Source organism: Lontra canadensis, unplaced genomic scaffold (assembly GCF_010015895.1).
Source record: "Lontra canadensis isolate GAN:19392208 unplaced genomic scaffold, GSC_riverotter_1.0 scaffold14, whole genome shotgun sequence".
Taxonomy (NCBI): Eukaryota; Metazoa; Chordata; class Mammalia; order Carnivora; family Mustelidae; genus Lontra; species Lontra canadensis.
The window spans coordinates 18,465,449-18,480,936 of NW_022631008.1; the positions used below are offsets into that span (position 1 = coordinate 18,465,449).

General features: G+C 34.8%; 1 pseudogene; it reads left to right on the top strand.

Moving 5' to 3' along the window:
- The first annotated feature begins 6,893 nt into the window (after positions 1-6,893).
- LOC116868032 overlaps positions 6,894-15,488 on the top strand; it is a 63,404-nt pseudogene continuing 54,809 nt past the window's right edge.

Genomic DNA, 15,488 nt, shown 5'->3' on the forward strand with positions numbered 1-15,488 from the left:
AAAAATTTAATGTCAAAAAAAAAAATTTAATGTCATCCCCTCTAATTAAGAGTAGCCATTTTCCAGGAGCAACTCAGCTCTATGGAAGGAGAAGCTCAATGCTACCCATTCCTGACACAGACTGACAGACTTAACAGTTGCCCCAGAGACCTGTGAGGCTAAAATAGTCCTTCCTTAGCCCTGAACAGAAAAAAATCCCCAACGTTTGATTTAAAGAATAAAAGAAAAGACAATTGATATTTAAGAGGTTATACGTAATATGCGAAAACAGAGACACAGAGGAAAGCATTCGATAAATATTCGCTCCTTCTCATTCTTTCCCCCTTTTTTTTCATGTTTTTGTGTAGTCATTTAAGGAGAATAAAACATTTAGAGCAATTCACACTGTTAAACCCAAATACATTTACTTATTAGGGTGACTTATGATGATAGTTACATATATTTGAATTTAGATTGAAATTACAATTTTTTTGTTAAACATTGTAAGTATACATTAATTAAAGGATTTTAAAACAGATAACTGTATATTTATAAGATGATTGTAGTGGGTTTTAATGGCAGTATTATATAAAGGTGACATCTTTCGTTTACAAAATTTCCCTTGTATTAAAATTTGCTGTCTTTGAAAATCCAGGTATTTGAAGCAAATAGAGAAAGGACTTTGCCTTGTATCTGTTTATATTTAATATTAAGAACTGTGGTATGGCGAGCAGGTTAGTTTGAATATCTTGTCAGTTATATAAATTGTCCAAATCAAATTGTTAAGTTAGCATAATAGATTAAATGCATAAAATAATAGTTCTCCAAACACCATAGATATAGAAAGCATGTTTTAAATTATTTTGTATTATCCTTTGAATAGAACAAAAGTGTTTTGTTTTTTTTTTGTTTTTTGTTTTTTTAAAGATTTTATTTATTTATTTGTCAGAGAGAGAGAGAGAGAGAGAGAGTACAAGCAAGCAGAGCTTCAGGCAGAGGCAGAGAGAGAAGCAGGCTCCCCACTGAGCAAGGAGCCCGACGTGGGACTCGATCCCAGGATCCTGGGATCAAGACCTGAGCCGAAGGCAGTGGCTTAACCAACTGAGCCACCCAGGCGTCCCAGAACAAAAGTGTTTTTATTTCTATAATTTAACTGGTAGTCAGTCTAAAAATTTCAAATTGAATTGAACATCCATTTTTGTTTTGTTTTGTTTGAACATCCATTTTTTGACAAAGTATTTGATCTAGTTTTCCATCTTAACAAAACTTAAATCGAATTTCTACCTATTTAAATTTCACAGAAATCATGTTACTACAAACTATAAGACCAGGAGTTTTTATTTTTTTTTTTTTAAGATTTCTTTATTTATTTGAGAGAGAAAGAGTGCAACCATGGTAGGCAGGGGCATAGGGAGAGGGAGTGAAAAACTGGAAGCAGACTCTGTGCTAATGCCCAGCCTTATGCAAGGCTCAGTCTCCTGACCTTGAGATTACGACCTGAGCCAAAACCAAGAGTTGGTTGCTTGATGAACTGTACCACCCAGGCACCTCGAGATCAGGAGTTTAGAATCCTGATTCTAGTCATAAACTTCTAATCAAAAATAATTCTTGTCCCGGTAATCATATTTTTTTCTCTTCTTAAACATTTTCTTTTCTTTTTCTTTCTTTCTTTTTTTTTTTTTTTGCATATTTCTTTGTTTTAGGGAAGGATTGCACCCATCACTAAATACTCTGAGATGAACATTTAGTTTAAAATACTGTGAAAAATAATATTTGAAATATCATCTAAGTATAAAAGTACAAAGAAAACAAGACTTTTTGCATTTGTGCATTTTGATGGGAAAAAACCCTCCTGTCCCTGAGTTATTGCCAAAAATATTATTTCCTCTGGAACACCAGTTTAAGATACTACATGGAACTACTTACATGTTGGTAAAAGAAAAGCATGACTACTCAAGAAGTTAAGAATGAAATTTATTGAAGATATAAACTATATACACACAACACACACACACATATGCATACATATATATAGAGAGAGAGAGAGAAAGAGAGAGCGCCAGCTTTTTTTGCTACAGGTGGTAAGATACATAATGTCAATCTGCTTTATTATATTATATAAATTTTTCCTGAGTGTGGGGATAAAAATATGGTATCAATATTTCCAAGGCTGATGAGAAAGAAAACATTTCTTTGTTTGTGGGAAGAGCATAAGAGAGGATGTGATGGAGAAGCAGACCTTTAATCATGTCTATGGTTCTCTATGTGAACAAAAGAGAACATTAATCTTGAATGTTGGTGTAGTCATAAGTCCTAGTTCGTCAAGCACTACGCTTTGGGACAGGTATTTGTTGTCACTAATGAATTTTTGCTTTTCATGTTTGTCCTTTGTAAAAGGTTGTGAATGATCTCACCATGTCTTTTTACCAAGTATGACATTGTGCATTATTTTCTCTTATTGCTTTGAGGTTTGAGGCAGTTCTAACTAGATTTCTCAGACGCAGCTAAGATTTTCTATTCATTCCTATGTTGCTGGCACTGGATGAGGAGAGATAATAGATAGTTCCTAGTTATTGGTGAATAGCCTCAGGAATGTGCAAACAGTTTTTACAGCAGTATCCTAAAAGTTACTATGGATATTTATTTATAATAAGAAATACATTTTTAGTTAAAATAATCACAATTAACCATGATAACAAATTTATTAAAATGGAAACTGTCTCTGTTTGAAAATAGTATTTCCAAAGATGTAATTGATAACCAAATCAGACAGTCAGTTGGCATTCTCATTCTTCTGAGAACTCTGTCTTCCCCGAGGATATCTCACTCACGAACATTACCATTAGAACCTACTAGGTTGGATCTGTTCTTTCTCATATAAAAATAACTTCTTGCTACAAAAAAAAATGCACTCTCTGTGCCATTAAACTTCCTTTCTTCTTTATAGCCTCAGTCCACTGCCTTTTCTTTCCTAGTAGACTTTTTCTTTCTACTAGACTGGCTCTTGCATTTCATTATGTGGCCTCACGGTCCTAAGGCTATCCCATCATTTCCTCCCTATAAATTCCCACAAAAATTAATACAGCTTAGCAGAAACTGGATTTTAACAAAAATGAATGTATGCTTACTGAACATAAAGTAAGGTTAGTTGCTGTTCATGGGGAGAAAATACTGGTAAGACTTTTAGAGCAACTCAGAAAGCTTTGAAAAGTCTCCTCTAAGGATGACTTTTATTAATTTTAAAAATCAAGGGTATCATCCAGTGATCTTATTTTCTAAAATAAATGAATTCTTTGATTTAATGTACTAGATTAAAATGTCAGTCAAAAATTAACAGGTAAAGGACCTTCTCCTCCACCAACTGTCCAAGTACTTAATTACAGATTTTATTTTAAAAAATTAATTATTCTGAGTTTCTTTCATATGTGTTATTAAGAGCAACAGTCTTCGTTTGCTGTTGCTGACTGCTTTCCTTTTTCTATCTCATTTCCCTTGTCAACACTCACGTTTTTTGGAGTCATCTTTCAAGTCAACTAATTGTACTTAAATATTTGTCTTAGATCTGCTTCTGGGGAACCTAAACAAAGTAAGCAAGTGGCTTATTTAAGGTCATCCAGCCTGTGATAGTGAAGAGTTTAATTCCAGGTTTTCCAACTCTTAAACCAGTGTTCCTGTCACTCCCACATTCCAGAAGTTTTCTAAGATAGGATTCTACACTTTTATATAGAGAGGTCGCATTAAACACATCGTGAAGGTCGAGTACAGCCAGAAAATATCTTTCCTAGCTCTTTTTTTGTGCAAGAGATTGTCAACTAATATGGATTTCCACTTTTAGAAAAGAAATATCATAATATATTTACCATATTCGTGTTTTCTCACTCTTGTGCCCCTTTCAAAGGAGAGAGGAGTCAGTTCCTGGCTGATGGGTCAGTTCATGGGCTCTCCTTTTTGGTATAGAGTTTGGGTGATGTTCTGAGTCTGGCCAGAGAAGTGGATTGACTGCACTTTTTTTTTCTGTATGGTGGGATGTTCAGAAATGGAGAGCTTGGGCTTCTGGGGAAAGCATAGTGTGGACGAAGTGATGGCACATGTATGTAGGAAGGAAAATTTGGAAGTAGTATGTAGAAAAAGAGAGCTGTAGTGACGAACTAAAAAAGTGATTTTTAGCCATTAACATAAAAGAGAAAATATGGAAAGAGAGATGAGCCATGTGGATTGAGATTTTGTGAGAATTTCCATCTATGTGGAGAGTACTGAGAATGTGGCAATGATAGCTAGAAAGGATTTTAAAGGTATTTCACTGTGCCTTTTGGGCTTTCTTAAGAGATAAGTACAAATTTGAAATAATTTCTATTTACTTTTGTTTGACTATATTTCTTTGATTGTGATGCCTTGCCAGACTAGATCACAGCAGACCTCTGTAATTCCCAGGTTAGAAGTTAATTACAAGTCCTAGAGCAAATGTAGTTCAAATAGAGTTCTTACTGGATTTAGTTTGTGGGTTCTGTGTAAGAGTCTTGTATTTCTGATGAGGGAGCATGACTTCCCCTGGGATGAGGGGTAGAGGAAGAACAAAGAGTGAGGAAAGCAAAGCACATTTAATTTAAAGAAAACATCAGAACCAAAGTGTACAGTACCCTTAACAGGTGTTGGAGGAGTCAGGGGAAACTAACAGTTCAGTATGTGCTCATACTACTGTGGTCCTTGTGGAGAAGGAGAGCCACGGTAGGTGCCCTCCAGACAGAGTTCAGTTGTGATGAGCCCAGTGGTATTCCAGCCAAGCTCACTCTCAGTATCCAGGCTACCTGCAAATGTGGATTCTGTAAAAGAGAAGCAATGGTGAGAAGCTGATTTAGCGTGGAAAAGGGAAATGAAGGGAAAGGAAAAGGAAAGCAAATTCATCCTGTTGGGTTAGCTACTTTTTTTTTGTTTGTTTTTGTTTTAATAAGAACTAGTTTAGGGAGGAGCTTAAGAGTAGGTTTGAAAGAAGTTGTTCCGTCTCTAAAAGGATGTGAAGGCTGCTGGTTATGCTTTCAAAGAAGAATCCCAGTGAAGATTTGCCATAGGGGATCTGAGAAGAGTTGTTCAACCAGGGAACATTGATTAGAGACTCAGTTGGATTGAACACAAGAGGCATGTTTGAGATAATTAAAATCCTTGTTAATAATGAATTTGCTGTGAGCTTCAGATTGCGTTGGGAAAGAAATGGATCAGACTTTGGAGAATACATGAGGAAAAACAAGAAGTTAGGACTTTGAAATGATTTTAGTGATTCTTCTGGATAAGCCAAGAATAAAGAATATTACACAAAAAAGTGAAAGTCAGAAAAGTTATGGTTAGGAGATGCTGTGATAGAGGTAAAAATATAGCAGAAAGTGAAACTGCAATAGCAGTTGATACACAGTAAATACAGTGAAACTGTAATTAGCAGTGAGAAAAATAGCAGAAGTGAAACTGTAAAATAAGAGAGAAATATAATAGGAAAATATAGTCGGACTCAATGACAGCAGGTGAGAGGGATCTCAAAGAAAATCTTGAGAGTAAAGTACGCAAATGTTTTCAGTGAACTTATAGTGAGAACATGCATTAGAGTTCTGATTGACAGATTTATTTTGAAAAATAACAGGAAAATAAAGTCCTCTTGGGAGGTGGAGGATAGGAGAAAAATTATTGGTTGTTAGAAGCTAGAAAATAAAGATGGTGATGGGAGAACACCAAGTAAAATTTTAGTTATCTTAAGATATTTGGAAAGATCACAGTACAGTCTCTGTCTTCTCCAGAAGGCAGAATCAGCCTTCTCGGCCACTCAGGTTCAAAATGTATACACATGAGCAGAGGATCCTGAGGGTGTGTCTTTCCTTCATTACATCGCATCACTTGTTCATGCCAGGCTCCATAAAGGGGGCATAGGAATAAGCAAAATAAATGAACAACAACAACAAAATAGAAGCTCCTTGTTCCCCAGAGGGAAGTGACCCTAGGAGAACTGCAAGACTAAGAAAAATGGTGAGAGATATTTGCTACATTCCACAATAAAAACTGAGTCAATATACATTGTGTTTATGTGCCAGTAATGTATACTCTAGAGCATGAGGGAATAACAGAGTGATGTCCCAAATGACTATTTCTTAGGCTATGTGAGAGTTGGAGATATAAGGGTACAAGAGGAATAAATGAGAATTATTCAAAGTTCTAACTTCACACAAAGTTCTAACTTCATACTTTCTTTCAAAGGATATTTTAAATCTCATTTATTACCACAGCATATTAAAAATACAAAGATTCCTTCAAAAAAAAGTTGCTGATTTAACATATTCAAAATAGAAAGACTAAATTGATGCATTTTGGAGTCATTTTGGATTAACATATTAAAATGGATTTATTTTTAATTTTTAAAATACTATCTTTATGCTTTCCTCTTGGTTGAGCCTTAGGGATCTTCCAAAAAAGGAATGTCATATATATTTGCTCCCTATACTCCATAGATTTATATTCCCATTTTTCCTCATTTCAGTCCTTCTTCTAATGGAATAAATGTCATACTTCTTATCATTCTATTATTCATTAAAATTCCTTCTTGAAAAGCCAGGCTGAAGAATGGGGAACTTTTTGCCATATAAACATATCAGCACATGACTTAATCCCTTTTTACTCCAGGTTCTCTCCTCCAGTAATATGAAAGGATGACGATGGCTTAATAGGTATAGGTAACGTGTAGAACTCAAGTAGATTAAATTTGAGTGGGGAGGGAGAAGATAGAGGAGTCAAGGGTAAGATGTATTTAACTTGTATAACAAGAACGATGATGGTGCCACTTAATGAGATGGGGCAGATTAGAAGAACGAAAGGGTTATATTAAGAGATTGATTTAGAGTATGTGAAGTATGAGATGCCTATTGGATATCTAGGTATAGATGCAGGATATATTAGAGCAGAGCTTGGGTGCTAGAGATGAGATTTTGGAAGTCATTTCAGAAATAGCAATTCTATCCATGGAACTGGAAGAGATTGCAGATGGAGACATTAAAAACAGATTAAGTCTTAAGGTTCTCCAATATTTAGAAGCTGGAGAGGAGGATGATCCTGCAAAGGACATAGAAGATAGAATAAAAGGAAAACCAAGATTGTGTGATTATCATGGAAGTGAAAGAAGAAATAATTTTAAAAAAAAGTGAGTGCACTGTGAATGCTGGTCAGAAGCCAAGGCAGAGAAGACCAATGAATTAAGCATGGATTTGACCAGGTGATAGTTTATTGGTTGCCATACAGAGAACAGTTTTGTTTCAAAAGTGAAAAAAGGCAACGTGATTGAAGAATGAATGGGAAGTGAAAACATGAGGACCATGAGAACAGATTTTTGAGACATTTTGCTGTGAAAAGGATCAGAGATGGAATATTAACTATAGGAGGATTTAGGACGGAGACAGGAGATTTCTATCTTAAGAAGAGTACATCCTAGAACATGTCAATAGAAGATGGATTAACAAGGCAGAGAAGGGATTGATGATGCAGGGGGGAAATGGTGGGCTAGCAGGCATGTCTTCCGTTATAACAGAAGAGAAGACAAAAAATAAAAATAAGGAGATAGGCTTATCAACTTCATGGTGAGAAGACGAGGGAGTCCTGTCTCAGCAAAGAAGGGGGAATCTGCATGAGACAAAATCAAGAAGAGGTTCCATGCAGAGCCAAAACAAGTATTATCCCCTCAATTACACTGACTACGTGATGTACCAGTTCCTCACTGAATAGGAAGTGAGCTGGAACTGACGTACCCACCAAATAATAAACTTTGTGTAGTTTTCTTTACAGAGAGTAGATTACTCATTGCCACAAATCCTTTTATCATTGTCAGAAAATCTTCAAATAAAGAACTCTTCCAAGTGTTATTAAAAATAGATCCAGGGATTTGAAGGATGCCATCTTTCCACCAGAGTCACAGTTCTAGTGCCTAGTGTGGAAGACAAAGGAAGTCAGCTTGCCACAGGAGCTTGGTTACATGTTCCATTTGAAATAGTATTTAAATAATGAGTAGGAGGGCAAAGGGAACAGTTTAAGAGCTACTACGTACTCGGACTCCGTTGAACACTGTACATCATTATTTGATTTATTCCTCAGAACAGAGCTCTATGGTAGGAACACTATTTTCACATTTGATGAAACCATGGTTCAGAGAGGGAAGTATATAGTTAGGCTTTGAACATAGACAACTATGATTCCAGAGACACCAAAGTGTGTATATATATCAAAATATGCATGTGTATATATGTATGTATGCATATGTGCTCACAAACTGAGTAGCTTAATGAAGTCCCAGGTTTGAGATTTACAAAGCAGGGCTGTTTACAAATTTTACAATATGATTTCTCTGGAGTTCAGACAAATAGAAAACAGATTTGAAAAGTATAAGTAAAAGAAAAATAAGCAAAATAAGCAATATAATATATAATTTACAACTGGAAACTGGGAGGAAAAAAGTTTGATTTTAGTTTAGTCTAAGAAATAGAATGCAATAGGGAAATAGGTATAGGTATAGACATATGGTATGGATATAGTTACTGATTCTTGCAATTATAGAATTTCTAGAACTAACAATAACATCACAGGACAACCCAATTACCTTTCTTACTTACAGGTGAGGAAGTTGAGGCCCAGATAGGTACAGTGGTTAGTCCAGGGTCAAAGAAAGACTTAATAGGCCAGAATTAATTAACCCTAGATTTCTTCCCTCTTCCATCCTTCCCACAAAAGAAAGAATATGGTCAGGTAAGCGAGAAAAGGAGAAAAAGAACACACAAATAAGAAAGTGGGTATGACCTGCACATACTAAAACATTCAAGGAACATGTGTTGAATGTTTTAAGAGAACTGTGTCAGAGAAGAGGGGTAGAATTAGGAATATTTTGCAAAAGTAATTTAGAGATTGCTAAAGAAACAGAATTAGGGAAAGAATGCCAAGTATCACATGGCCCAAGAAGGGAGAGAAAAGTTTAGAAAAGTTACAGATATTATTGTAGTGGCTCTGAGACATGCAGTGCTGCATTCTAGAAGGTGTTTGAAAATGCTCTCATTGAACTCAGAAAAAAGTCCTTAGTGATGTATAGAAAATATCAGATGACTGCAGTATTATAATAAGGTGCTAGTGATGTGTAGGTCGTGCCCACTTTCTTGTTTGTGTTTTTAAGAAGATAGAGAGAGGACCTTGACGTTGGTAAACGCAGTTTTCATTTTGCCTTTTCTTCCCCCCTATAATCTTGCTGCAAATGTTCTCATGAAGAGTTTATTGGATGACACATACAGCACAGTGGTATACTGTAAATCAGAAGGAAATGACCAGAGAACTTGAAATCACAAAATATGCTATTTGAGGAAGGTGGAGAGGATGCTTTGGTTTAGATTAGAGAGACTGTGTTCTTCTCTTCAGGACCATGCTGAGATCTGTAAAAACGCAGCATTCGCATGAACGTGTGCCCACACTCAGGCGAGGTGGGGAAAGATGAAATGACAGGTGGGGTGAATTACAGTGTCTTTATTATATGAGTAATCCTACATCCTTCTTCATAAGGAGACATGCCAAATTTGTACCAAGTTAAGACTATAAGAGGAGGCTTCTGAATGAAAAAGAGCTAGATGGCCTTTGATTGTCAGATAATGTTGTCTAGGCCATAACAGGAGGATGACAGAGAACACATGACAAATTGCAATGGTAGGGGTGGTCTAGGAAAGATGAAAATTAGCAGGGGAGTAGCAACAGCTCTTTAAAAAATACTCTCACTGTACTTTGTAAGGCTTGTAACACTTATGATTCTATGTGATAGAATATAGTTTATAATTGTAATATGGTGTGATAGAACGTTGAACTATTGGTTTGTGGCATATATAATCACAGATTTTTTTTAAATTAAAGAAAAACCTGAAAGTATATCATTAAAGGCAATACACTTTATAATATGTAAAATATTTCACTCTAGTAAAACATGCTAATTAAAATGGTCATAAAACTATATTGATAGGCTTGAAACTAAACATGGTAGATTCACATTTCTGAGCAAAGCAAACAAAACAAGAAAAATAAAAAAATAAATCTGTTATATATATTTTATATCATGGGTCATGTTAAGAAAGTTGTTGAAATGTGTTATTTTTATTTCATTTTGTTTTCTATCATTTCAATAAAAATCTTGTTAGAGAATCAACACTAGTGTTTTGTTCAGTTAAAGTATAATTAGAATTGTTGTTCCCATAGTCTAAGAATATTTAAATTTTAATCATGCAACTGTATAGGAACTCATAATTTTAGTATCCTATTCCCTAGCTAACCATGTGTTATAATGTTTCCTTCACATTGTTATCCTGATTAAAATACACACACACACACACACACACACACACACACATCTACCTCTCTTCAATCTGAATTATGGATCCTAGGATATTCCAAAAGGAATATTTAAAAAATATCATCTGTAGTACCATATTCTAGAACACTTTTTATTCTTTGCTTTTTAACTTTCCACAAGACAAAAACACTGTGAGGAGTACTCAGCATTTATTTCTATTACCTTTTACACCATCCCCTGTTCTGTGGGGTCAGAATTCTAGGAACTGAATTTCCCAGAATGTGTTGCTGGGTATGATTCAAATTTTCACAAGTAAGAAGTACTTCATGAAATTTGAAAGTGGTAAGGAAAGAAGGGAATATTGTTCTTCCTCCAGTGGTGGTGAATACGAATGTGGGCTTCAGCAAACATGAGTTTTGAAAAACCTTTCTATTAAGATATAACATGTATCCTATAAAATATGCCATAATATTAAGTTCACAACTTGGTGAATATTTATCTGTGCATCTATGTAACCAACATCCTGATAAAGACACAGAATATTTTCAGCACCAAAGAACACTGTTTCCTATCAAGTGTAAATCAATTCTGATCCTCTAACCTCAGAGGTAACCCCTCTTCTGACTTCTAGCACCTTAGATCTGCTCTGCTTGTTTTTGGAATTCATATAAAATGATGTACTCAGCATGTGCTTTGCTCCCCCTTAGCTTTATTGACGTATAATTGACAAAATTGTAATGTATTTAAAGTGTACAGCATGATCTGATGTATGTATATATTGTGAAAAGAATATCCCCCTCCCATTGAGGTAATTAATACATCCATCATCTATTTTCCCCTTTTTTCTTGGTGAAAACACATATCTTCTACTCTTACAGGAAATTTCAATTGTATAATACAGTATCATAAACTATAGTCGCCAAGTTAAATATTAGCTCCTGAGACCTTATTCTTATTGCAACTGAAATTTTGTACCTTTTTACCAACTTCTCCCTATTTGCCTCACCTGCCAACCCCTGGCAACCACTTTTCTACTCTGCTCCTATTAGTTCAACTTTTCTGTAGATTCTACCTGTAAGTGAGTTCAGACAGCCTATTTCTTTCTCTATTTGATTTATTTCACTTAGCGTAATGGCCTCCAGTTTCATCCATGTCGCAGCAGAGGACAGGATTTCCTTCCTTCTTAAGAGTGAATGATTCTCTTATGGTGAACATAGTATAATATATAAACTTGTCAAATCACTAAGTTGTAAACCTGTAACATTGTGTGTCAACTATAATCAAAAATTAAAAAATCAAACTAAAAAAAAGTGAATGACATTCCATTATGTATATGTGTCACACACACACCACATTTTCTTTACCCATTCACCCATCGATGGACACTTAAGTTGTTTCCATACCTTGACTATTGTGAATAATGAATGCTGCAGTGAACATGGGAGTGCAGGTATCTCTTCAAGATTCTGGTTTTACATCCCTTGGATATATACCCAGAAGTGAGAAGTTGGTTCATATAGTAGTAGTTCTATTTTTAACCCCTTGAGGAAACGCCATACCGTTTTCCATAGGGGATCTTCTGGTTTACATTCCCACCAATATTGCATGAAGCTTCCCTTTTCTTGACATCCTTTCCAGTACTTGCTATCTCCTGTCTTTTTTTTTTTTTTTTTTTTTTTTTTGAGAGTAAACAGTTTAACGGGTATGAGGTGATAGCTAATTCCGGTTTTGATTTTCATTTCCCTGATGATAAGTGACGAACATGCATCTGTTGGCAATTTGTATGTCTTCTTTGGAAAAATTTCTATTTGTGTCCTCTGCCCATTTTTTAAACTTGTATATTTATTTTTTGGCTACTCAGTTGAATAAATTCCTTGTATGTTTTGGATATTAACTCCTTATCAGATAGGTGGTTTGCAAATATTTTCTCCTAATCCATTAGTTGCCTTTAGGTAGCCATGACCAATGCAATTTGTTGCCTGCAGTTGCAAACCTGAGTACTAGTTTTCCTGAAATCTAGTGGAACAGTTGAGATACAGAAGGGGCTGTTCCTGACCTTTAGTCTTCCACCTGTCAACATATTTGTGGGTATAGAATTCTCTTTATTCAGTCTCCTTCCTCTTGAACTACCTAAAATGATTTGTGTGGTAACTAAAATGGTTGCAGAATATAGACTGTCAAAGATACACATCTGGGATTATTTATCTCACCCACAGATCCCAGATAAATAATAGAGTGCTCAGTTATTTTGAATTTCAGATAAAGAATGAATAATATTTTAGCATAAGTACATTCCATGCAATATTTGTATTTTTATTTGCTAAATCTGTCAACCCTAATCAAACCTGGTTAGGACAAAAGTGGTAATGATTCATCACAAGTAGATACTGCCAGCTCAGGGATGCAGGGGAAATGAGTCCCTGTGGTTGCTAGCAATGAAAAAGATACAAAGGCAAGGCTTTGGGATACCAAGTGGCATTGGTTATGTCAATTTTCAATGTAATTGGTATAATTTTCAACTATTGATGATTCACCCCAGAACATAAGAAAAAAGGACATTTTACATCAATTAAGTTTTTTTTTTTTTCTATTGACAAGAAGTCCAATCTAAAACAACCTGCCCAAAGATTAAGTTTGTTCACACACTTGAGTAAAAAGTGCTGGGTAGATCTAGCTTTGGCTCAGCTAACTCCAGCATGTTACCTGGACCTGGTAATTTCCTATCTCTACCTGTTTTTTCATTTGTTTGTTTTATTTAATTTTAAAAACAGTTTATTAATGTAAAACTGACATAACATAAAAAGCACGTATCATAACTGTGTAATTTGATATTTTTGATGTATATATAACCAGTAAACATATATATCATCCCCCAAATTTTCTTTTTGCTTCTTTGCAGCCCTGCACCTTCCTCTCTATTTACAGACAACCACTATTCTTCTTTTTGTCACTGAGGTTAGTTTCTGTTTTCTAGATTTTGTTTAAAAGCAATTGGACATTCCTTAATTGGACATTAAAAGGAACTGTGTACTGTTTTTTTTGTCTAGGTTCTTTTACTCAGTATAGTTATTTTGAAATTCACCCACAGTGTAGGTGTATCAATTGTTAATTCTTTGTTATTGCTCTAAGTATCCCATTGAACAGATACACCACAGTTTGTTTATCCATTTAATTGTTGGATCCTACGGTGGTAACCAGTTTCAGACTATTGCAGGGGGGATAAAAAGGAAAAGAAAAAAAAAAGCCACTATGAGCATTTATAGACATGCCTTTGTATGGACATATGCTTTCATTTGTCCTCAGAAAATACTTATTAGTAGACTAACTGGATCGTGAGATAGATATATTTTTACCTTCTTAATAAATTGCCAAACTATTTTCCCAAATGGTTGTATTATTGTACATTTTCACCAGCAGTGTACTTGGCACCCTTGATGTGGTACTTTCTTACTGATTATTGATGTGGTATTTTCTTATTATTGAATTTTGAGAGGTCTTGTATATTATAGCTGCAGGTTTTTTTCCATCAGATATGTAATTTTTAAATATATTCTTTTGTCTGTGATTTGTTTTTATTTTTTACTTTTTAAAAGATTTAATTTATTTATTTAGTTATTTGTTTAAGAGAGAGAGCACACACATGAGCCAGGGAAGGGACAGAGGGAGGGGGACAGAGAGAATCTCCACCAGACTCCACACTGGTCTCAGAAGCCGAGGTGGGGCTTGATCTCATGACCCTGAGATGATGATTAGAGCTAAAACCAAGAGTCAGTTGTTTCACTGACGGAACCACCCAGGTGCCCCCGTGATTTGTTTTTACATTCTTTTTTTTAAAAAAATTTTTATTAACATATAATGTATTATTTGCCCCAGGGGTATAGGTCTGTAAATCGTCAGGCTTACACACTTCACAGCACTCATGATAGCACATACTCTGTTTTTACATTCTTATTCCCAGTGTCTTTCAAAGAGCAGGAGATTTTAATTTTAGAAAGTCCAATATATCAAGTTTCTTTTAATGGGTCATGCTTTCGATGTTGTATCTAATCTAATCTTTGCCTAAAGTCACAAGAGTATTCTTTTATGTTTTATTCTAGAGGTTTATGGTTTAATGTATTAGGAGTATGGTCCATTTTAAGCTAACTTCTGTATATGGTGCAAGTTATGGCTCAAAGTTTGTTTGTTTGTTTATTTTTTGCATATGGATATCCACTTGCTCAACACCATTTGTGGAAATCACTATATTTTCTCTAATGATTGACTCTGAATATTTGTCCAAAATCAGGTGTCCATATATATGTGAGTCTATTGCTGCATTCTCTATTCTGTTCTATTCATCTATTTCTCTATATGTATACCAAATCTTAATTATTTGATTGTCTTGATTATTATAGCTTTAAACTAAGCCTTGAAATTAGTGTTGGTCCTCCAACTTTGTTTTTCTTTATCAAGGTTGGTTTTGTTCATTTTAAGTCCTTTGTATTTCTAGGTGATTGTAAATTTAGGTTGTCAAGTTCTAAAACAAAGCTTGCAGAGATTTTAATTGGTATGGCGTCAAATCTACTTGTCAATTTGTAGAAAACTGAGGTCTTAACAATAGTGGGTCTGATGATCCACCAACATGCTGTATCATTTCATTTACTTTCGTCTTCTCTGAGCTCCCAAAGCCGTGTGTTTTAGTTTTCAGGGTATAAACTTTACATACTATTTATTAGATTTATCCCTAATTATTTCACATTTGATGCTATGGTATTGATTTCTAATTTCAGAGTTTTTTCCAATATGCATCTCTTTTATTATGAACTATAAAAACAGTAATGCTTATTATTTTGAAGCTCATACATTTTCTGAGGAACATAACAGTTGTCTTTCTTGTATCCCTTCCACTTTCAATTTTTGTTTGTTCCTTGCTAGTATATAGACATACAGCATGGTACTTTATGTTTATTTTTTATCTTCCAACCTTGATAAACTCACCTATTAATTCTTTTTGTTTTGTTTTATTTGTTTGTTTTGTTTTTTGATAGACTCTATGGAATTTTTACGTACATAACAATGGCATCTCTGTATGAAGACAGCTTTACTTATTTTTGTTTTCAAATATGGATACTGTGTCTTTCTTTTTCCTGAGAGAGCAGACTTCCTTGTCTTGTTTTTTATATTAGAGAGGAAG